General features: G+C 46.2%; 1 protein-coding gene across 9 annotated transcripts in view; it reads right to left on the reverse strand.

The window, feature by feature from the left end:
* The window catches only part of LOC141265127 (ATP-binding cassette sub-family B member 5-like), a 1,418,963-nt gene that overhangs the window by 1,316,541 nt on the left and 78,852 nt on the right, over window positions 1-23,570 (reverse strand). The window lies entirely within an intron of this gene.

A 23,570-nucleotide genomic window follows, 5' to 3' on the forward strand; every position in this document is an offset into this window, starting at 1 on the left:
GAGGGGGTTCTCATTTAGTGTGCCCTAGGGTGAGTTAGGGTATGTGTGTCTGTGATAGGGTTAGTTTAGTCCCTTTCTATATTTTATATTTATTTGTAGGGTCAGATAGATGTGTAGGGACAGCCTTTAGGGACTGGTAGTTAGTAATAGGTTGGTAGTGAGGGACAGGTAGGGACAGGTAGGGAAAGATTGGTAGGGTGGTAGGGACAGTTTTTTTTTTCTTTTTCTTTATTAGAGAGGGATAGGGTGTTGTGTGTTAGATTAGGGTGAGAGCCTCGGTAGTCTCCAGTTTCCTGGTGGTGGGCTGCTCCCCTCACATTTGTAGTTTTTTGTTTTACGGTATCAGAATCTGAATATAGGGCTTGCAAGCACTGAACTTGGGTCTGACTTTTGGTTCATGGTTATGGTCAGTTGTTTATATTGTGCTATTGTTATGTTGTGTTTGCTATGGTTATGTTGTGTAGTGTATATACATGTATAGTTTTGTGTATTGTATGCATGTGTAATTTGCGCATGGGGGGGTTAGTGTAGGTTGGGTGAGAGGTTTCAGGGGGGGAGGGAGGAGGGGTTTGGGGAAAATGGACGTCCTACGGGATGCGGGAAAAAGGACCAGTTATGTGTGAGTTTAATGGCCACAAACTTTCGTGGGACCTTGCTGTGATAAGGCCACAGACTTTCGTGGGACCTTGGGTGTTTTAAAAAATGGTGGTGGGAGAAAAAAAATAAATAAATAAATGAAAACAAAAAAAATTTGCTGTGTCTTAAGTTTTCGGCCTGGGGGCCTTTTTCTTTAAGGTTTTGGCAGTGGGCCAGTTTGTTATTTTCTTTGGGGTGTTAGTTATAAATGTATAGGTATGAATGTGAGTGAATGTTGGAAGGGGTTTTTCTGGTTAAAAAAAAAAAAAAGAGGTTTAGGCCTTCCCTTGCTGGGGGGAATAAGGATTTTGGGAAAGTATGGACATTTTATGTTTTATGCGGGACATTTATGCTTTGTGTTTACTGGACATTATAATTTTGGACTTGTTTGTGTTTTATTGGGGTTTTGCATTTTGTTCTTTGTGTAGTGGGTATTTATGGTTTGTTTTATATTTTTATAATAAAAAGAGTTACAGTTCTGTCTGCTGATGCTTTTATAGATATTTGTAGAAATAGGCCCAGGTATCAGGGGCCAGGAATAATTTTTTTTTTTATCTTAATCCTGATTATTTGCTTAAAAAGCAATCCAGAGAGCACCGTTTATCTGCGCTATTTGCTTGTTGGCACTGCAGAATACAGCCAGGTCTTTTCCATATTACAGCGCTAAAAATCCAGCTATTTAAAACTGTGGTTTGTCTGTCACACGGATCACATACAATTGCGCTGAAAGTATTGCAATTCCTGACCTCAATTTAAATTTTGTTGCAGTGTGTCAGTGAAGCTATTGACACTAGTTTGCTGTTAAAAATAGTTACCTACAGGCCAGCTATTTAAAACTGTGGTTTGTCCGTCACACGGATCATATATAATTGCGCTGAAAATATTGTCATTTCTGGCCTCCATTTAAATTTTGTTGCAATGTGTCAGTGAACTTATTGACACGAGGTCGGCGCTGTTAAAAATAGTTACCTACAGGCCAGCTATTTAAAACTGAGGTTTGTCCATCACATGGATCACATATAAGTTTGCTCCAAATTCAGCCATTTGTAGTGAGTGTGGTAAATATTGTCCTCCATTTAAAATGTACAAGGCACGTGGCAACGGACGGGGAACTGGACGTGATGGTGATGGTGCATGCAGAGGCCGAGGCCATGGGAAAGCTGAAATTGTGCCACAACAAACACCTACATCTTCTCGCTTGACATTCTTGTCCCAATTAATAGGGGACCTCAGAACACCACTATTGTACACAGAGAAGTGTGAAAAGGTTATTGGTTGGATAGCAGATAATGCTTCCAGTCACATAGCCACCACCACCATCACCTTGTCTTCCATACGGTCAAGTCTCAGTAGCCGTGAGTCTGAATTGCATATTCCTGACCCTGATCCTCCTTCCTCCCATCATGCCGAGTGCCCAGAGACAACTGATCCCACACTTGGACACTCCGAAGACCAGTTCACTTTTCCATTTATAGATTTGGGCCTCTCACCTGGTCCACTTGATGCGGGGCTAGAGGAGATCGCATGTAGCGATGCCCAAATATTTGAGCAGCCACAATCATATGAAGGTGACGGGGGGGGAAAGTGTCACAGGAGGTGGACGATGGTGAGACATAATTGCCAGAAAGTCAGGAGGAGGACCAGAGTGCGAAAGTGGAAAACGAGGTGGTGAACGATATAGTAACTGAACCAACCTGGCAGGAGGACATGCAGAGCGAGGACAGAAGCACATAGGGGGAGGGAGGCAGAGCACCCCAACAGGCAGGAAGAAGCAGTGTGGTGACCGCAGACAGAAGGTGGGCAACAGTTCCCCCATAACACCAACATGAAGGAAGTTGCCAGTACAACTGTTAGGTCTTCCAGAGTCTGCTTGTTTTTTAAAGACTCTGCCGATAACCCCAAAAAGGCCATTTGCACCACCTGTCAGGCCAGCATAAGCGGGGGTAGCAAAACTACCAGCCTGACCACCACCAGCATGATCAGGCACATGGCAGCAAAGGACCCGACTTTGTGGGCTGAACCCCAGGGTTCAGGAACAGTGTCTGCGGGTGACACCCCGGCTTCTTCCATTGTTGTGCATGCAAGCCAATCCCCTGTCCATAGTGCATGCGAAGATGCCTCCTGCCCTGCACCTGTCGTTGCACACTCTCAGCTATCACCATCAGCAAGAACGTCCTTGTCCCAGTGCAGCGTTCAGTTGTCCATACCCCAGTACTTGGAACGCAAGCACAAATATGCATCCAACGCCCCACAGGCCACACTACTAAATTCTCACATTTCGCGACTGACTGCGCTCAAAATGTTGCCTTTTAGGCTCGTGGAGATGTAAGCTTTCCGCAACCTGATGACGACAGCCATCCCTCGGTACTCGGTCCCCAGGTGCCACTATTTCTCCCGGTGTGCAATCCCCGCATTACACAAGCACGTGTCCCACAACATTAGCCGTGCCCTCAACAATGCAGTTACAGGGAAAGTCCACTTAACGATGGACACATGGACAAGTGCTTGTGGGCAGGGACGGTACATCTCACTGACGGCACACTGGGTTAACATAGTGGAAGCCGGGACCCAGTCGGACCTTGGGACGGAACACATCTTCCTGACTCCGAGAATTGTGGGCCCTAGGTCAATCAGGGTTGCCCCCACAGTCTACAGCTCCTGCACCTCATCATCCTCAGCCTTCTTCTCCGAAATGACCACATCAGCTCACATGCCTGGCCCATGTGCTTAACTTTGTGATTCAGCAGGTTCTCAAAAGCTACCCAGAGCTGTAGGATCTGCTTTTTAAAGTACGCCGCCTGTGTGCCCATTTTAGAAAGTCAGCTACAGCTTCCGCCGCCCTTGCCGTGCTTCAGCAGCGTTTGCAGCTTCCAGCTCACCGACTGGTGTGTGATGTTCCCATGCATTGGAACTCTACATTGCAGATGTTGGGAAGGATTTGTGAGCAGAAGAGGGCAGTTGTTGACTAGCAGCATCAACAAGGCTGTCGGTATTCAGTTCAGACTCCACACATAAGACCTCAGGAGTTGACATGGATGTCAAACATCTGTACTATCCTCCAAAACTTTGAGGACTCCACCAAGATGGTGAGTGGCGATGACACCATAATTAGCGTCACCATGCCGCTTCTCTGTCTTCTGAAATGCTTTCTGCTCACAATCAAAGAGGATGCATTGCAGGCGGAGCATGAGGAGATGGAGCAAGGAACCATACAGGGTGATTACACACAGCCCAGCCTCATCTCATCCCAACGTGGATTGGGTGACAATGAGGAAGAGGAGGAGGAAGAACAGGAGCTAGTTTAATGCGATATAGACGGTACTACCTGCACAGCTGTCATACCGTCTGTTCAGCGTGGATGGCTTGAGGACAGGGAGGAGGAGGAGAGCATGGTCAGTTGGCCTCTTGGTGAGGACACGGAAGTCTTGCCTGTTAGCAGTCTGGCACGCATGGCTGACTTTGATACGATGCCTTTCCCGTGAACCTCGCTTTCTCAAAATTTTGGGTGACAGTCTTTACTGGTTGGTGACACTTCTAGACCTTTGCTACAAGGAGAACTTTGTCTCTTATTCCTGAGGCAGACAGGTTTACAAAAATGGGGCAGTACCAGAAGGCCCTTGTTGCAGCACTATTAAAAAAATTCCCATCTGAAAACGCTGGCGGAAGAGGTCACAGTTCATTGGACAACCAAGGAGTACAGACGAGAGAGACACAACTACAATCCAGCAGAGGCAGGGGAATACTGTCAAAGTTCTGGGAGAGTTTTCTCAGCCCCTCCCATCACACAGGCCCTGAGGCGAAGGGTACTCTCACAAGGAGTGCAAAGTTTGGGAAGATGCTGAGGGAGTACCTTACCGACCGTACAAACGTCATCCGTCATTCCTCTGCGCCTTATAATTATTGGGTAACCAAGCTGGACACGTGGAATGAACTAGCTCTCTATGCCTTTGAGGTCCTGGCCTGTCCTGCTGCTATTGTTTTATCAGAGCGGGTTTTTAGTGCCGCTGGTGGAATCATAACTGATAAGCGCATCCGCCTGTCAACTGAAAATGCTGACAGGCTGACTCTTATAAAAATAAGGGCTGGATTGAGCTAGACTTCTCAACACCACCGAATGATAACAGCGTAATATTAACTCAAATCCAATGTCTTTTTTTGGGAGGTGTATTCCCTTGCACCTTTTCACACCCACACATGGGTATACGCTTCCTGATTTTGGCAATTTGCTCTTGTCACCAGGGTGACCGTGGTCCGTGATGCAACACCCACATAATTTTTTTAAAGGGTGTTCATGATGCCCGTAAAAAATACTTTTTATACAGTATGTTCATGTATACCCCCAAGGGGTAAATGTTTGTCAGTCAATACACTTAGTGCATGGGCATTACAAGTATAGGAGACCTGCTCCTTTCTAATGGTAACATTTTTTATGAGGCCCTCCTCCACATCTTTTCCAAGGTGCATTGGAGTGCCTCCCAATTTTTGGCAGCCCTTGCATTCACTGCATAGGCCAACACTATGGGAGACCGACTTCCACATAATAGGAACATTTTTTCATGAGGCCCTGTACGTCTCTTCCAAGGAACATTGGAGTGCCTCCCAATTTTTGGCAACCCTTGCATTCACTGCATAGGCCAACACAATGGGAGACCCACTTCCTAATAATGAGAACATTGTTTTCAGGAGGCCCTCTGACCTCCACGTCTCTTCCAAGGGGCATTGGAGTGCCTCCAAATTTTTGGCAACCCTTGCATTCACTGTATAGGCAAACACAATGGGAGACCCACTTCCTAATAATAGGAACATTTTTTTTCAAGAGGCCCTCTACATCTCTTCCAATGGGCATTGGAGTAGGTCCAAATTTTTGGCATCCCTTGCATTCACTTCGTAGGCAAACAGTATGGGAGACCCACTTTCTAATAATGGGAACATTGTTTTCAGGAGGCCCTCCACTAAGTCTCTTCAAAGGGGTATTGGGGTGTGTCTAAATTTTCAAAAGGGTATTGGGGTGCATCCAAATTTTGGGCAGACCAGCCACTCACTGCATACGCAATAACAATATAGGAGACCCACTGTTTAGTAATGGGAACAAAAATGCATAGCCGGCTGATGACTCTCTAAGAATAGTGAGGGCCGACTGCTGGCCCTTTAAGAATAGTAAAGGCCGCCTAATGGCCATATAAAAATCAGCTTTATGACTTTGAGTCCCTCCTTCATAAATGAAACAGGATGTGTCTGATCAGATCATGTCTCACACACCACATGGTCAGATAAGGTTGTAAAATGTTAAAATGACATTTCCCGGTGAATGCATTTGTCATGGTTGAAAGCAATGCAAAAGTGCAAAAACGCATCAAAAATGCTACGTGTGAACATAGCCCAAGGTGTGGAGGAGTATTTTTGTTTTTGGTTACAAGTCATTACCCTGGAAAGGATGTAACATATTTCCCAGGAAAATCCATTCTGGTTTTGTTTTTGTATGTTTTATTGTGAATCTGTAAAAGTGGTGTAATACCTCTGCCAGAAATGCTACCAGGGGTCTTCCCCATGCTGTTCCAATGTCATTTGAGCACTGTTCCCATCGATTTGGGAAATTTTTAGGCCTCAGCAGACCGCTGGAGGGAGCCGCCTGAAAAATGCTCGCGTTTCCCACAGACTTACATTGGCTCTTTGCTCGGGTCGAGCACCTGAGCATCCCAATTTGTTCGACCTGAGCATCGAGCACCCGAGCATTTTAGTGCTCGCCCATCACTATTCCTATGGTGTTCTGACTGTATATAGCATGCACAATCTCTATATACCTCTCTGTCAACACATTTTTCATTGCAGATTTGTCTTTGTGGTTATATTCTACGTGTTGTACCAGTATGGTGTTATCTTGTTATGGACACACTCTAGCCTAAGTCATTACCTTTTTAAATGCTTTTAATTGGTGATCCTCACCATATTTTGTACTCTTCCTTGTCTTTTACTACTCATAGGATGCACCTGGGATGCAATTGATGCACCTAAGATGACACCTGAGAAAAAAATAACCCATTACTCTCAGAAGGGAACCTTCACACGGATGTGTTAATGTAGCCTGATGCAGATAGCCACCAGACAGGTAATCTCCAGACAGTGGAAAACCTAAATCCATCCCCACCTTCCCTGAGCTCATTAATCAGATTAACTTTAATAAACATATGGAAGACTTCTCAAGCCTACAAACTTTATAGATCAGAAATGTCATGGAATCATAAGTTCATGGGGAATGGGAAACTTTTTGGGACATGTGCAATAGATCGCCGGCTCACCTATTAATACATGAGATATTGCTTTATGGGTAATGTGTGGGTAGTCCCCCCCCTCCCCCCATTTGTTTGTATCTCTTCTGTGGATTGTACCTCTCTGGATGAAGTAACCAGCCAAGTGGGGATCCTCTTGTGCTTTGAGTAAGGCTATACTCCAACTATCGGTGAGATTGTTCCTTTCTCATTTATTTACATGTCACTGCCTTATTGCTGGGGGGTTGTAATATTGGGTAATTCCACCCTCGCCCCCGTGGGTTTTGTGACTAAATGTCTGTGTGTCGTTTGTTGGTTTATCGTGTCTATTGTCTATTTTTATTGAGCCATTGGCCATTTTTATCATATAATCATTAAAAGTTATATTTTAATATACCTTCTACCATGCTAGATTTACACTGATATGGTTGGTAGTCCAAATTCTACATTTTTTATATATATTGTGCACAGTTCCTATTCAGGATGCTAATAAATGTCTACCATTTGCGTTGTGTAATTTTATGTCTCAGAATATTGTCCCAGTTTATTGCACTAAGATCATCTCTCAACCGTTGGAAATTTGCCTTCCTGAAGTTTAATGTCCTTGTAACCCCTCTACTACATATCTGTAACCCCTCTAATACATATCTTATTAAAGGATGCATGAAAACTTATTATTTTGTGATCACTATTACCCAAGTGAACCCCAACTCGTATATTTGATATGCAGTCTGGCCTGTTGGTTTTTATTAGGTCTAGTAGTGCCCCCCTTCTTGTTGGGTCCTAAACCAGTTGTGAAAGGTAATTGTCTCTCATAGTTGTCAAAAAACTATTACCTTTTGCTGGAACTACAGATTTCTGTTCCCCAATGTATTTCAGGGTAGTTAACCCCTTCGCAACCCTGGGATTTTCCATTTTTGCTTTTTGCTCCCCTTGTTCCCAGAGCCATAGCGTTTTTATTTTTTGGTCAATATGGCCGTATGAGGGCTTATTTTTTGAGGGACAAGTTTTACGTTTGAACGACATTACTGGTTTTACCATATCATGTACGGAAAAACGGGAAAAAAATTCAAAGTGTGGTGAAATTGCAAAAAAAGTGCAATACCACAGATGTTGTTTTTTTGTTTTTTTTTACCACATTCACTGAATGCTAAAACTGACCTGCCATTCTTATTTTCCAGGTCATTCCAAGTTCGTGGACACCAAACATGTATAGGTTCTTTTTTATTTAAGTGGTGGAAAAAAATTTCAAAGTTTGCTCAAAAGAAAAAAAAAATGGCGTCATTTTCCAAGACCCGTACCGTCTCCATTTTTCGGGATCTGGGGCCAGGTGAGGGCTTATTTTTTGCATGTCGAGCTGAAGATTTTATTGATATCATTTTGGGGTAGATCCGATGTTTTGATCGCCCGTTATTGCATTATATTGCAGTGCGGCGGCGACCAAAAACATAATTCTGGCGTTTAGAATTTTTTTCTAGTTACGCCGTTTACCGATCGGATTAATTATTTTTTATATTGATAGATCAGGCGATTCTGAACACGGCGATACCAAATGTGTATGTGCGTTTTTTTTATTATTATTTTATTTTGAATGGGGCGAAAGGGGGGTGATTTAAACTTTTATATTTTTTTTAATATTTTTAAAAACATTTTTTTTTTCAGTTTTTGCATGCTTCTATAGTCTCCATAGGAGACTAGAAGCAGCACTTGTCTGATCGCCTCTGCTACATACACTGTAGCCCCGTCTCATGCACATAACACATCTGCATCTCTGGCTGCTATGGGCATAAAAGGGGACACACTTATGGTGTGGCCCCCATGCTCCCCTGACCTCAACCCCATTGAGAACCTCTGGAGCATCATCAAAAGGAGTGTCTATGATGGCGGGAGGCAGTTCACATCTAAGCAACAGCTCTGGGAGGGTATTCTGTCCTCATGCAAAACAATTGAAGCAGAAACCATCCAAAACCTGACAAATTCAATGAAGGAGAGAGTTCAGAAGCTCCTTTGGAACAAGCGGCCCTATGTGCAAATGTTACATCACCTAGAATAAAGTTTTGAGTTGAAAACTGTTTGATTTCAGTTTGTAATAACCTGCTAATGCTTATAATTTAAAAATGACCATTTTTTTTGTTCTTTATTAAAATGAAAAGGTTGAAAACTCTGCTGTGCATAATAATTTGGAACATGCATTTTGAGTGCAGTTTGAGATTTTTATTTTTTAAAAAATATACTGTTATCATAGGCAGTTTGTACAAAAACCTTTCAATTGTACTCTAATAGTTATTTGACTGGAAAATTACAATGACTGCAATTCATATAGGTAATTTGGGAAAATCTGAGAAAATATTATTTGCATAATAATTTGGAACACCGTGTAAAGGTGATGAGCAGATCACCTCTATGTAGCAGAAATGCTCCTGTGCTCAGATTGACAGTGGCATTTAACATGTTAACAGCCGCGGGTGGATCGCGATTCCACCAGCGGCTGTTGTGGGCACATGTCAGCTGTAATAAAAAGCTGACATGTGCCCGGTTCAGTATGGGCTCAGCGCCGGAGCCCGCGCTGAACAGGGGGTGACAGCCTGGTGCATACTAATACGCCACAGGCTGTAAAGGGGTTTTAAAGTCCCCCATAATAATGACTTCTCCTTCAGTCGCTGCTTCATTTATTTGCTTTATGAGGATATTCTTCGCTGCTTCCATTATTTTTGGAGACTTATAACAAACCCCTATCAGTAATTTATTATTTTTCACCTCCCCTTATCTTCACCCACAGGGACTCTACATTTTCATTAGATTCACAAATATTCTCACGCAAGATGGGTTTTAAGGATGATTTTACATATAAACACACCCCCCCCTCGCTTGTTTGGTCTGTCATTTCCGAACAGACTATAGCCCTGTAAATTAACTGCCCAGTTTTGGCTCTCGTCCAGCCATGTCTCAGATATCCCCACCATGTCATAATTATTTTCCAACAAAATTAATCTAATTCCTCCATTTTACTGGTGAGGCTTCTTGCATTAGTGTACATGCATTTCATAGAATCATAGAATGGTAGAGTTGGGAGGGACCTCCTGGGTCATCTGGTCCAACCCCCTGCTCAAAGCAGGATTCACTAAATCATCTCAGACAGATGTCTGTCCAGCCTCTGTTTGAAGACGTCCATTGAAGGGGAACTCACCACCTCTCGTGGCAGCCTGTTCCACTCATTAATCACCCTAACTGTCAAAAAGTTTTTTCTAATATCCAATCTGTGTCTCCTCCCATTTAGTTTCATCCCATTGCTTCTAGTCTTTCCTTGTGCAAATGAGAATAAAGATGATCCTTCTACAATGTGACAGCCCTTGACATATTTGTAGACAGCTATTAAGTCTCCTCTCAGTCTTCTTTTTTGCAAGCTAAACATTCCCAAATCCTGCAACCGTTCCTCATAGGACATGGTTTGCAGACCAGTCACCATTCTGGTCGCTCTTCTCTGAACTTGCTCCAGTTTGTCTGTCTTTTTTAAAATGTGGTGCCCAAAACTGTACACAGTATTCCAGATGAGGTCTGACCAAAGAGGAGTAAAGACCGATAATGACTTCACGTGATCTAGACTGTATGCTTCTGTTAATACATCCCAGAATTGTATTTGCCTTTTTTGCTGCTGCATCACACTGTTGACTCATGTTCAGTCTATGATCTATTGGTATACCTAAGTCTTTTTCACATGTACTGTTGCTTAGCTCTATTCCTCCCATTCTGTATATGCTTTTTTCATTTTTATTGCCCAGATGTAGTACTTTGCATTTTTCCCTGTTAAAAACCATTCTGTTGGTTGCTGCCCACTGCTCCAGTTTATTTAGGTCTTTTTGAATCCTCTCTCTCTCTTCTCTAGTATTAGATACATTTTATGTATCTCTCTGTACCTCTATTCCTTCTTACTATATTGACTGTTCTAACCCCACCCCCAATTTCTTTATTTGTGCCCAGGTCACTATCTTCCCCACCTATAAAATGAATACCCTCCCCCAATCCCTAGTTTAAACACTCCTTCAACCTTCTAGCCATTTTCTCCCCCAGAAGAGCTGCACCCTCCCCATTGAGGTGCAGCCGTCCCTAGCGTAGAACCTGTAGCCAAATGAGAAGTCATCCCAGTCCTCAAGTAACCCAAACTTCTCCTTTCTACACCAATTACTGAGCCACTTATTTATCTTCCTAATCTCTCGTTGCCTCTCTGGTGTGGCACGTTGTACAGGCAGTATTTCAGAGAATACCACCTTGGAGGTCCTTGCTTTAAGCTTGCAGCCTAATTCCCTGAAATCATCTTTAAGGACCTTCCACCTACCTCTAACTTTGTAATTCGTGCCAATGTGCACCATGACTGCTGGGTCCTCACCAGCTCCTCCCAGGGATCAGTCAACCCGATCAGCGATGTGCCGGACTCAAGCGCCAGGTAGGCAGCACACTGTTCGACAATCCCAGTCTTTGTGACAGATTGCCCTATCTGTTCCCCTAATAATTGAGTCCCCCACTTCCAGCACCTGCCTTGCCTGCCTTCTCTCCTAATTCCCTCCTTACTGGAGCTGACACTCCACCGGCTTTCAGAGGACATGCCTTGCTGCAGCAGTGCTACCCCTGTACTGACACCCCTCTCATCTGCCAACTTTGAAAACTTATTGGGGTGTGCCAGATCAGGACTAGCCTCCCTGGCACTCTTCCCTCTACCCTGTCTTTTAACTGTCACCCAGCTAGCTGCCTCACTGTGCTGCAGCTCCATACTACCATCCTCCCCCACATCTACCTCAGTGGGCAGCAAACTCCTTTCCATATTGTCTATGGATCTCAGTGTTGCCAGCTGCTCATTTAGATCCAGTACCTGGGTTTCCAAATGCACAACGTGCTCACATCTCACACAGCAGTATGCGTCCATGACCAGCTGTTTAAGGATTGCATACATGTGGCAAGATGTACACTGGATAGCATTGTCAATAATGGAGCTCATTTACTAATGGGGTTTGCACTAGACAGAAATGTTAAGTACAAAGAAATGTAAAAAATTAATAAAATACATACAGCAATTCGGTCCAAATTCCTCTCTTCCAAAACTCCCTGAATCCAAAGTCACTGAATCACAAGTCACACACTTACTTCCGTTCGCACTTATGCTCCAGTCACACTCAGCTCATTTACACTCGCTAAGAAAGAAGATTTGAAGAGTTTTTATTTTTTTTTCTTCCCTTTAGCAGCAATCCAACCTACAACTCAATGTACTTCCAAAGGACTGGAAGCCCCAACCAGCTGTCACTTATAAACCCTTAATTATGACCCCTCACCCTTAATTAACCCCTTGTGAGTATAGCTACACCTCAGGATTTAAGTGCAATGTAGTTAACCCTTAAACACACAGGTAGTACAATAAGAGACTGTAAAACTGTAGAGAGAAAATAGATTTTAAAAAGCCCAATAAAATTAAACAGGTAGAAAAGCACTCCGCAGTTCACAATTCAGCAACTCACAGCAATTCACACAGGTATTTGCTGCAGGATTCCCAAATACCTCTTCACTGAATCACAAGTCATACACTTACTTCTGTTCGCACTTACGCTCCGGTCACACTCAGCTCGTTCACACTCGCTAAGGAAGAAGATTTAAAGAGTTTTTTTTTTCTTCCCTTTAGCAGCAATCCAACCTACAGCTCAATGCACTTCCAAAGGATGTGGCAAATTTAATCAAATCATTGTGATCTCTCTAGAGCCAGCCTACAAAATCCTAATGAGGTGATATTTGGAATTTACTCAGATTGCTCATTATGTGCATGGCTTTTGCTCTTGTCTTAGAGGCTTTCCCGAAACAGGCCACATGCTTCATACCTGGTGGACATGCCATGCCCAGGGTCGGACTAACCAGGCGGGGTACCGTTGAAATACCCAGTGGGCCCCATAGAGGAGAAGGAAAAAGGAAAGGAAAAAAAAAAAAAAAAATTTTTAGGAGCACGGGCCCTTTAAAAGTGCAGGAGGCAGGCACGCGTGCATACAGACCTGACTCACCGCCTCTTTTCCCCACCGCTTCACCAGTGTCTTCAGCGACACCTGACTCTGATGTCTCAGGACAGAGGGCACGATGATGTCACTACAGCGTTCCCTCTATCCTGAATAAAGCAGAATTAGAAGATGTGCTGAGAATACTGGATCTGCGAGGAACGGGAGAGGTGAGTATTTGATTTTTTTATGTATACAGCATTATATCTGGCCATTATACTGTGGAGCAGTTTATGGGTCCCATTATATACTATATGTGGCCATTATAATGTATGGAGCAATGCATGGGGCCATTATTCTGTATGGAGCAATATATGGGGGCATTATACTGTATAGACCAATTTATGGGCCCAGTATAAGCTATATGGGGCCATTGTACTGTATGGATCAATATGTGAGGCCCCTTATACTATACGGAGAATTATATGGGGACCATTATACTCTATGGAACAATTTATGGGTCCAGTATATCCTGTATGGAACAATATATGTGGCCCATTGTATATTATATGAGGCCATTATACTGTATGCGGCAATTTATGGGGCCCAGTATATACTGTATGGAGCTATATATGGATATATGGTGCCCATTATACAGTATAGATCAATATATGGGGCCCATTATACAGTGTATGGAGCAATATATGGGCCCACTATATACTGTATAGACCAATATATGGGGCCATTATACTGTATAAAGCAATATATGGGACCATTATAATGTATGGAGCTATAGATGGGACCATTATACTGTATGGAGCAATATATGGAGGCCATTATATACTGTATGGAGCATATATGGGCCCATTATAATGTATGGAGCAATATATGGGACCCATTGTACTTTATGATGCAGTACATGGGACCCATTATACTATATGGAGCATTATATGGTGCCAATTACACTGTACTAGCTATTGAACCCGTTCTACGCCCAGGTGGCGAGCATTTTTATTGGTATATGGTCTCCCATGCCGTATGTGCTGCCCCCATCCTGTCATCCCTATCCTGGTATGCATGGCACCCCTCATCCCTATCCTGGTATGCATGGCACCCTTCACCCCCAATCCTGGAATGCATGGCACCCCTCACCCCCAATCCTGGTATGCATGGCACCCCTCACACCCAATCCTGATATGCATGGCACCCCTCATCCCCAATCTTGGTATCCATGGCTCCCCTCACCCCCAATCCTGGTATGTCTGGTACTCCTCATCTCTATCCTGGTATGCATGGCACCCCTCGCCCCCATCCTGGTATGCATGGCCCCTCATCTGAATCCTGGTATGCATGGAACCCATCATCCCCAATCCTGGTATCCATGGCACCTTTCATCCCCAATCCTGGTATGCATGGCACCCCTCATCCACAATCCTGGTATGCATTGCACCCCTCATCCCCAATCCTGATATACATGGCACCCCTCATCCCCAATCCTGGTATGCATAACTCCGTCATCCCCAATCCTGGTATGCATGGCTCCGTCATCCCAATCCTGGTATGCATGGCTCCGTCATCCCCAATCCTGGTATGCATGGCACCGCTCATCCCCAATCCTGGTATGCATGGCACTCCTCATCCCCAATCCTGGTATGCATGGCACTCCTCATCCCCAATCCTGGTATGCATGGCACCCCTCATCCCCAATCCTGGTATGCATGGCTCTGTCATCCCAATCCTGGTATGCATGGCTCCGTCATCCCCAATCCTGGTATGCATGGCACCGCTCATCCCCAATCCTGGTATGCATGGCACCCCTCATCCCCAATCCTGGTATGCATGGCACCCCTCATCCCCAATCCTGGTATGCATGGCACCCCTCATCCCCAATCCTGGTATGCATGGCACCCCTCATCCCCAATCCTGGTATGCATGGCACCCCTCATCCCCAATCCTGGTATGCATGGCACCCCTCATCCCCAATCCTGGTATGCATGGCACCCCTCATCCCCAATCCTGGTATGCATGGCACCCCTCATCCCCAATCCTGTTATGCATGGCACCCCTCATCCCCAATCCTGGTATGTATGGCACCCCTCATCCCCAATCCTGGTATGCATGGCACCCCTCATCCCCAATCCTGGTATGCATGGCACCCCTCATCCCCAATCCTGGTATGCACGGCACCCCTCATCCTCAATCCTGGTAACTATAGCACCCCTAATTCCAAATCTGGTATACATTGCACCCCTCATTCCAGTCCTGGTATGCATGGCTCCTCATCCCAAATTTGGTATACATGGCACCCCTCATCCCAATCTTGGTATGTATGGCACCCCATCCCTCATCCTGGTATGTATGGTACCCCTCATCCATATCTTGGTATGTATGGTACCCCTCATCCTGGTATGCATGGAACCACATCCCTCACCCTGTTATGCATTGTACCCCTCATCCCTATTCTGGTATGTATGGCACCCCTCATCCCCCAATCCTGGTATGTATGGCCTCCTCATCCCCCAATCCTGGTATGCATGGCACCCCATCCCTTATCCTGGTATGCATGGTACCCCTCATCTCTTTTCTGGTATGCATGGCAGCCATCCCTCTTCCTGGTATGCATGGTACTCCTCATCCCTATTCTGGTATGCATGGTCCCCTCACCCCCCAATCCCGGTATGCATGGTCCCCTCACCCCCCAATCCTGGTATGCATGGTCCCCTCACCCCCCAATCCTGGTATGCATGGTCCCCTTACTCCCCAATAATGGTATGTGTGGTACCTCTCATCCTGGTATGCATGGACCCTCACCCCCCAATCCTGGTATGTGTGGTACCCCTCACCCCCCAATCCTGGTATGCATGGCACCCCTCATCCCCCAATCCTGGTATGTATGGTCACCTCATCCCCCAATCCTGATGTGTGGTCCCCTCATCCTGGTATGCATGATCCCCTCATCCCACAATCCTGGTATGCATGGTCCCCTCACCCCCCAATCCTGGTATACATAGTCCCCCTCACCCCACAATCCTGGTATGCATGGTCCCCTCACCCCCCCAATCCTGGTATGCATGGTGCCCCTCCATCCTGGTATGCATGGTCCCCTCACCCCCAATCCTGGTATGTATGGCACCCCTAATCCCTTTCACGTTGCACACACATACAAAAAAATAAACACTTATACTCACCTTTCTTCCCTGCTGTGTCCTGTTCTGCCGGAGGGCGGGGGAGGAGTGTGGCACCGGAGTATGCGTGTGCCCATACCGCGCTATCCGGCTCCATTTTGCTGAAGACACACTGCAAATGTGTCTTCAGTAATATGGCACCGGATAGCGCTATGCGCACACGTCGATTCCGATGCCTCACTCCTGCCCCGATCTCCGGAGAAGAGAGGCGCCGCGGCAATTCACCTCCCGGTCATGTAAGTATGGCGGGATCGCGGTATGCGTTCAGTGTCTACGCATACCGTGATCTCCGGCGCCATACACTCCTCTTACCTGTATAACTTCTCCATGCGTGCTTCTGTCTGGAGCCAGACTGCGCAGGCGTGTCGCGCTTGCGCAGTCTATAAAGGCTTCAGAAGAGACACGCATCCCCGGTTATATTATAGATGGTGCATTATATGGGGCTTATTAAACTATATGGAGCATTATATGGTGCCCATAATACTGTATGGAGCATTATATGAGGCCCATTATACTGTATGGAGTAATATATGGAGTCATACTGTAAGGATCAATATATGAGACCATCTACGGGGCCACTATTCTGTATGGAGCAATATATAGGGCACTGTGTAGGGCCATTATACTGTATGGAGCACTCTGTGGGGTCCATTACACTGTATGGAGTATAAAGGGCCCATTATACTGTATGGAGTATTATATGGAGCCTGTTATATTGTATGGAGTAATATATGGGGCTCATAATACTGTATGGAGTATTATATGGGGCCCATAATATAGTATGGAACAATATATGGTGCTCATAATTCTGTATGGAGGACTGTACAGTACGGTCTAAAATGAACACTTTTGAATCCCCCCTTAGTATCTCCAGCTCCTTTTTGAGAAACAAATGTATTTGGGCAGAAGAAAAGGAAATTGTGGATGGCTTCGCTACTGGTACTGGGTGCACTGCTAATACCATGGCGACGTGCCATAGTTCACTGGAAATATTCCAGGCTGGTTGGAGCCAAGCTGATTCCCATAGAAAAGTACAAGCAGGAAGTTAAGGAGATGGTGGCCTCAATCATCATCACAACCTCACCTCGGCACTATGAACTCTCCTGAAGGAGAAGCCAGGGCCCACCGGAGCAGTCTCCGGTTCTCTGGTGGGCCCGTCCAACCCTGCCGAGCAGCAGCCCTAGCTAAGAAAAGTCTGTGGGAAGGTTCCTGGACACTCTATGGCTGCTTTTTTACTGTAGACTGGCTCCAGCAAACTATAAGATTGCAATTAGTGATGAGCAAGTAGGTTCAGTAAACCCTTCCGGCAAGTATGCTGGGGCGAGTACCGAATATCTTCGGCGTACTCGGTTATATGTTTGAATCACTCCAGTGTGCATGATTTGCAACTGTTTGACAGCTTTAATACATGTGAGGAATGCTTCTTTTATCAGATTCTTGCCTACTGTTGAAACCTTTAATAGGAAGCTGAAGACCCACCTCTTCCGACAAACCTACAACCTGCAGTAACCCTCGCTCCACCATACCACTGCACGACCAGCTATACCCTCACCTATTATATCCTCAGTCATCCGTTATAGATTGTTTGTGCCTCCTCACAGGCAGGGTCCTCTATGCTCTTGTACCAGTCAGTGATGTCTTTTCACATGTAAAACCCAATGGAACAAATGGCGATATAATAATAAATAATAATAATTATACTACTTGTACTCTGGGTCAAATTGATAGCACTTTCCTGGTCACTGGCCCTAACTTGATGTGTTTTGGCAGCTTTTGATCTCGTTTGAAGGTGTTGTATATACGTTTGGTTTTGGCACCCATTTAACCCAATGGCGTTCAGCAATGTTCGGCGAATATTCGACAATTACATTGGAGAATATTGCAAAAATGGCGAATGTAATCCGAAACGAATATTGAAATATTCGCTCGTCTCCAATCCGAAACACCCTTAAAAAAAATTATGTGGGTGTTGCATCACGATCTCCCTGGTGATATGGTAGTGGAGGATGAGTAGAAGGAGGAGGGAGACAAAAAAGAACAATTCCTGAAGGGTATACCCATGTCTGGATGTGAAGGGGTGCAGGGGTATAGACCCCCTCTCCCCCCAAAATAACCACTGGATTTGAGTTTGTTTGATACTATCATCTGGTGGTGTTGAGAAGTCTGGCCCAATTCAGCCCTTGTTCATTTTTATAAGAGTCAGCATTTTCAGTTGACAGGCGGTTTTATCAGTTATAACGTCCCCGGCAGCACTAAAAACTCTCTCTGACAAAACGCTAGCAGCCAGGACCTCCAAGGCATAGAAAGACAGTTCATGCCACGTGTCCAGCTTGCATCTTCCAAAACTTTTCCCTCCTTGTCAGAGTATCCCATGTATCAAGGCATGGGAGCTGGGAGGGTCTGAGAAACTGTCCCAGACCTTTGACAGCGTTCTCCTGCCTCTGCCGCATCTGGTTTGTGTCTTCCCCGCTTGTACTCCTTGGTTGTCCATTGAACTGTCTGACTGTGAACTCTGCCACCAGCGTTGGGAAATTTTAGTTATAATTCTTCAACAAGAGCCTGAACTTAATATCTCCAAAAATTAACTCCTTCTGTTTCCTCCCTCTACTAACCTACCTATACCTGACTGCAATTTCTTTTAGGTGCTGCCACCATAACTCCCACTCGGCACGCCTGCTATCTTGGCCTCATATTTGACACACAACTTTACTTTATTCAACGTGGAAAATCACTTCCTCACTCATGTCACCTGCATCTTAAAAACCTTTCCAGAAGTCGACCTTTTCTCACCTTTGATACTGCAAAAACTCTTACTGTCAGTTTTATTCACTAGTGCAACTCTCTTCTCTTCTCCCTCTAAACAAACTATCTTCTCTCCAATCCCTTCTAAATGCAGTAGCCAGGGTCGCATTTCTATCAAGCCACTTCACCGACGCCTCCACTCTGTGCTAGTCATTGCACGGGTTAGGTTAAACAATCACTACAGAATACAATACAAACTCATCTCTCTCACCCACCAAACTGTCCACAGTTCTGCACCGGCCTATATCTCTTCCCTCATTTCTGTGTATCACCACTCCTGTGTCCTCTGTTCTGCAACTGATCGAAGACGGACATCCTCCTTAATCAGAACCTCTCACCTCCGTTTACAAGAATTCTCTTGTGCCATGCCAGTTTTCTATAATGCCCAAAATGCGTACAACTCGATGGTCATGGTAAAGGTAGGGGACGACTGTCTATGTTCTCTTCCTCCTTTTCCTCTTCTTTATCACCCAATCCACGATGAGATGAAATGTGGCTGGGTAGCATCACCCTGTATACTTCCTTGTTCCGCCTGCAATGCCTCCTCTTGAATTGTGAGCAACGAGCGTTTCAGTAGACAGAAGCGGAATAGTGACACTAACTATGGCGTCATTGCCACTCACCATCTTTGTGGAGTCCTCAAAGTTTTGGAGGAGGGCACAGACGTCAGACATCCATGCCCACTCATCAGCTCTTATGTGCAGAGGCTGACCTGAATGCCGATGGAAGTGTTGAAGTTGGTACTCAACTGCACTCTGTTGCTCAAAATCATTCCAAACATCTGCAACGTTGATTTCCAACACGTAGTCACATCGCACACCAGTTGATGAGCTGGAAGCTGCAAACGCTGTTGAAGCCCTGCAAGGGCGGTGGAAGCTGTAGCTGACTTTCTGAAATGGGCACACACGCGGCATACTTTCACAAGCAGCTCTGGCAGATCCGTGTCGATTTTGAGAAACTGCAGAACCACTAAGTTGAGCACATGGGCCAGGCATGGTACATGTGTGAGCTTGCCTAGCTTCAGAACTGCCACCAGGTTCTCTGATACAGCTTTCAACAACTCTGCAATGGTGTGCGGTTTGTCGCCTAAGCATACAGTCCTGCTTATTAGTCCTGCTTATTGTTATTGGCACACACAAAGTTTAAGTAAATAATCTGGAATATGTCCTGAAAAAATGAATCAAGTAATGGAGAAGGAGGCTGAAGAGGAGGAGGTGGTGCAGGAGCTATAGAATGTAGGGATAAACCTGATGGACCCAGGGCCCGCAATCCTCTGCATCGGAAGGACGTGTTCTGTCCAAGGGTCCTACTGTGTCCCGGCTTCCACAATATTTACCCATTGGAATGCGTCAGTGAGATGAACAGTCCCTGGCCACATTCACTTGTACATGTGTTTGTGGTTAGGTGGTCCTTCCCACTTAAGTGCACTGGGGAGGGCACGGGTAATGTTCTGGGACTGGCACTTGTAGAAGGTGGAGACGATACCGGGAGAAATAGCTGCCATGAGGTTTTGGAAAGCCTCCACCTACACGAGCCTAAAAGGCAACATTTGAAGTGCAAGCAGTCCAGAAATGTGTCAGTTTACTATTGCAGCCTGTGGGTAGGTGGGTGGCTGGCTGCATACTTGCGCTTGCATTCCAAGAACTGTGGTAGGGACAACTGAATGCTGCAAAGGGACAAGGATGTGGACAGTGATGGTTGCAAGTCTGCAGCGACAAGTGCAGCGCAGAAGGCATCTTCGCATGTGCCATGGACAGGGGATTGGCGTGCACACACAACAGTGGAAGAGGCAGTGGAGTCACCAGCAGACACTGTTTCTGGACCTTGGTGTTCGGCCTAGTTAGTCAGGTGCTTTGCTGTCATGTGCCTGAGCATGCTGGTGGTGGTCAGGTTGGTAGTTTTGGTGCTCTTGCTGATGCTGGCCTGGAAGATGTTGAAAGTGACCTTTTTGGGATTATCTAAACAGTCTATGAAAAAGAAACAGACTCGGGAAGACCTAACAGTTATACTGGCAACTTCTGTCGTGTTGGTGTTCCGGGGAGCAGTTGCCTGTCTTGTCTGTGGCCACCACACTCCTTGTTCCTGCCTGTTGTGGTGCTACGCCTCCCTCTCCCTGTGTGCTGCTGTCCTCACTCTACATGTTCCCTTGCCAGGTTGGGTTAGTGACTAGTGTTGAGCCACCCCCGTAGTGTTCGAGTTCAGTTCGGTTCGGTTTGTCGAACACCCGTGTGTTCGCCGAACTGTTCGTCGAACACCTTCGAACACCGTTAAAACCAATGGCAGGCAAACAAAAACACATAGAAACACATAGAAAACACCTTCAAAGGTGTCCAAAAGCTGACAAACTGCTCAGAAGACATAACTAACACATGGAAAAGTGACAAGTACATATAGTCATGCGAAAAGAAAAGAGGTGGAGGAGTAAAAGGAGGGGGAGACACAGATATAGGCATGTCATGCCCTTCTAAAATCCAAAAAGTGAGAAGCCGACACGTTCAGTCCGCTCCTGCCCGTGCCACCTCCGTGTCGCCGGGTTTGTGCCAGAGCCTCGGTGAACCCTGACGGCCAGCCCCCCTCTCCCAATACTGGTGCCTGTCCGCTGGTGGGTCGAGCGAGCCCCCCTGTGGTGGAGGCAGCTCTAAGCTTTTTAATTTAAATTGTCTCTCTAATTTGAATGAATACACTTTAAATCCATTTACAAGGATCTATTGGAGGGCAAATCTCATGCCAGCAGCCGCGTAATTCCAGCTCCCGTAGCGTCCACTAAAGCTGCTGCAGTTAAAAAGCTTTTATAAGGATCGAGCTCGGCTGTCCACCGCAAGGCATCCTACTGCCAGTCCCAGCCCCTATGCCTTGGGGTGCCTCCTGATGCTCTTCACTGAGTATCCCGTGGTCCCGAAGCATTTCCTTTGAAAAAATTAAGTGTCCAAACTACAGGTGGTGTAGCTTGCTTAACAGCCGGGATAATCCGCTGACTAGCAGACACTGCTACTAGGCACAAAGTATTTCCTGGGCTAGATGCAGTTAAAAATTTGTAATTAGATACTCTCGTTGGATGCTGAGAAAGCATTCCATAGAGTCTCCTGGCACGCCATATATGATTCTCTTAAAAAGCTTGGGGTAGGGGTCTAGGGGACCCTTTTATAGCCAAAATCACGGCCCTGTATCGCAATACGTCACCTAGGCTGAAGATAAATGGAACTGTAGCACCCTGAGGGCTCGGTTGTTACAGAGGTATTGCACCTCACCCAGAGGTGTGATATCTCACTCTCAGGTAAGGATGGAGTGTGGATCAGGACCCGACACCTGCATGCATTACACCACATTGCCGTGGGGCAGGGCGACCAATATGCCCCTGAGATGGGCACGACAGTCCCTGTCCCTGGCTGGAGTGGGGGGAGGGAACACTGAGGAAGGGGAACCCTGTAGTGCAGGAGCAGGGAGGAAGCAGTTCCTGGGTGCATTGAGAAGGGAGTATAAAAGGTGGGCACCATCTTAGTTCAGTGCAGAGAAGTCTGAGCAGAAGTGGCAGGGAGCAGGGGCTCTGCATGAGCTCTGCTCCGGAGGCGGGCCTAGTAACAGAGGCCCAGGCCTGGAAGAGGGAGAAGGAAGGAAGAGGAGCGGAGAAGGCTCCAGGAACGAGGAACGAAGGGATCACAGGGGTGCGGAAGGGCGAGTCGCCACCGCACGCCCGAATCCACCTGCATGGAGGGGTCAGGCCAAAGGGGGAGACCGGTCCCCGAAACTAGTGGAGGCAGGAAACGACCCTCAGCTAGAAACCGGAGGCTGTGACATTTTATGTGGCGCAGCCCCTCGCTACACCCGCTAGGAGGGCAGCACATAGGGTCAGGGAAACTGGCGCCAAGTTTACCAAGAGGAGGCCCGAGGCAGCCGGACAGAAGGGTTGGTAAGAAAGGCCAGACAAAGGACACACAAAGGGGGTCCTGTGAAGCGCTCCAAAGTTATCTGGGAGTTGTCTGAGCCCCTCACCTGGTGAGCACAGTACGACGTGGGCAGCCGTTACCTGCAGACGTGGTCTGGATAATAAGAACTGTGAGAAAAGGCCCTGGACTGCATCACTGACTCCGTGTCATTACTGCTGCTGCCCTGCACCATCACCCCCATCCTCCGCATACACTGCCCTGAGGCTATACTCCTCCCGTGGGGAGTTATGCTACGCTCTGCTGCACCCACAACACCAGCCTCAGCGGTCTGCCCTGCAGCGGCGGTTCACTCTGACCGCAATCCACAGGTGGCGTAGTCGGACATTTAAACATCAAAACCACATAAATAGTTCCGCCACTGGTTTGACCACCCTGAGCCATGGAACCGGGTCGCCGCCACGAAGACTACAACCACCAGCATCCACAAAAAAGGGTCCGGCTCCGGGTGTCCCAAGGCCCAGGGGGTGCATCAGAACATTTTTATCACCTTTCACAATCACCAATGGGACAAGGCAGGGATGTCCTCTGTCCCCTCTCTTATACATCCTAGTGACGGAGCACCTACTCTCATCAATTCGCCATAACCCCAATATTAGGTGGATTGAGGTGGGAGGCACCGAGTACAAGTGCTCTCTATTTGCTGATGATGTACTAGTATATATCACTCAATCACATATATCCATCCATGCTGTTATGGCTGAAATAGATCACTTTGCTACATGGTCAAATTTTAAAATCAATGCAGCGAAGTCTGAGGCCCTCGATGTCTCC

The sequence above is a fragment of the Phyllobates terribilis genome, unplaced genomic scaffold (genome assembly GCF_046119375.1).
Source record: "Phyllobates terribilis strain yellow unplaced genomic scaffold, ASM4611937v1 Scaffold_4__5_contigs__length_816908805, whole genome shotgun sequence".
In the NCBI taxonomy this organism is placed as follows: Eukaryota; Metazoa; Chordata; class Amphibia; order Anura; family Dendrobatidae; genus Phyllobates; species Phyllobates terribilis.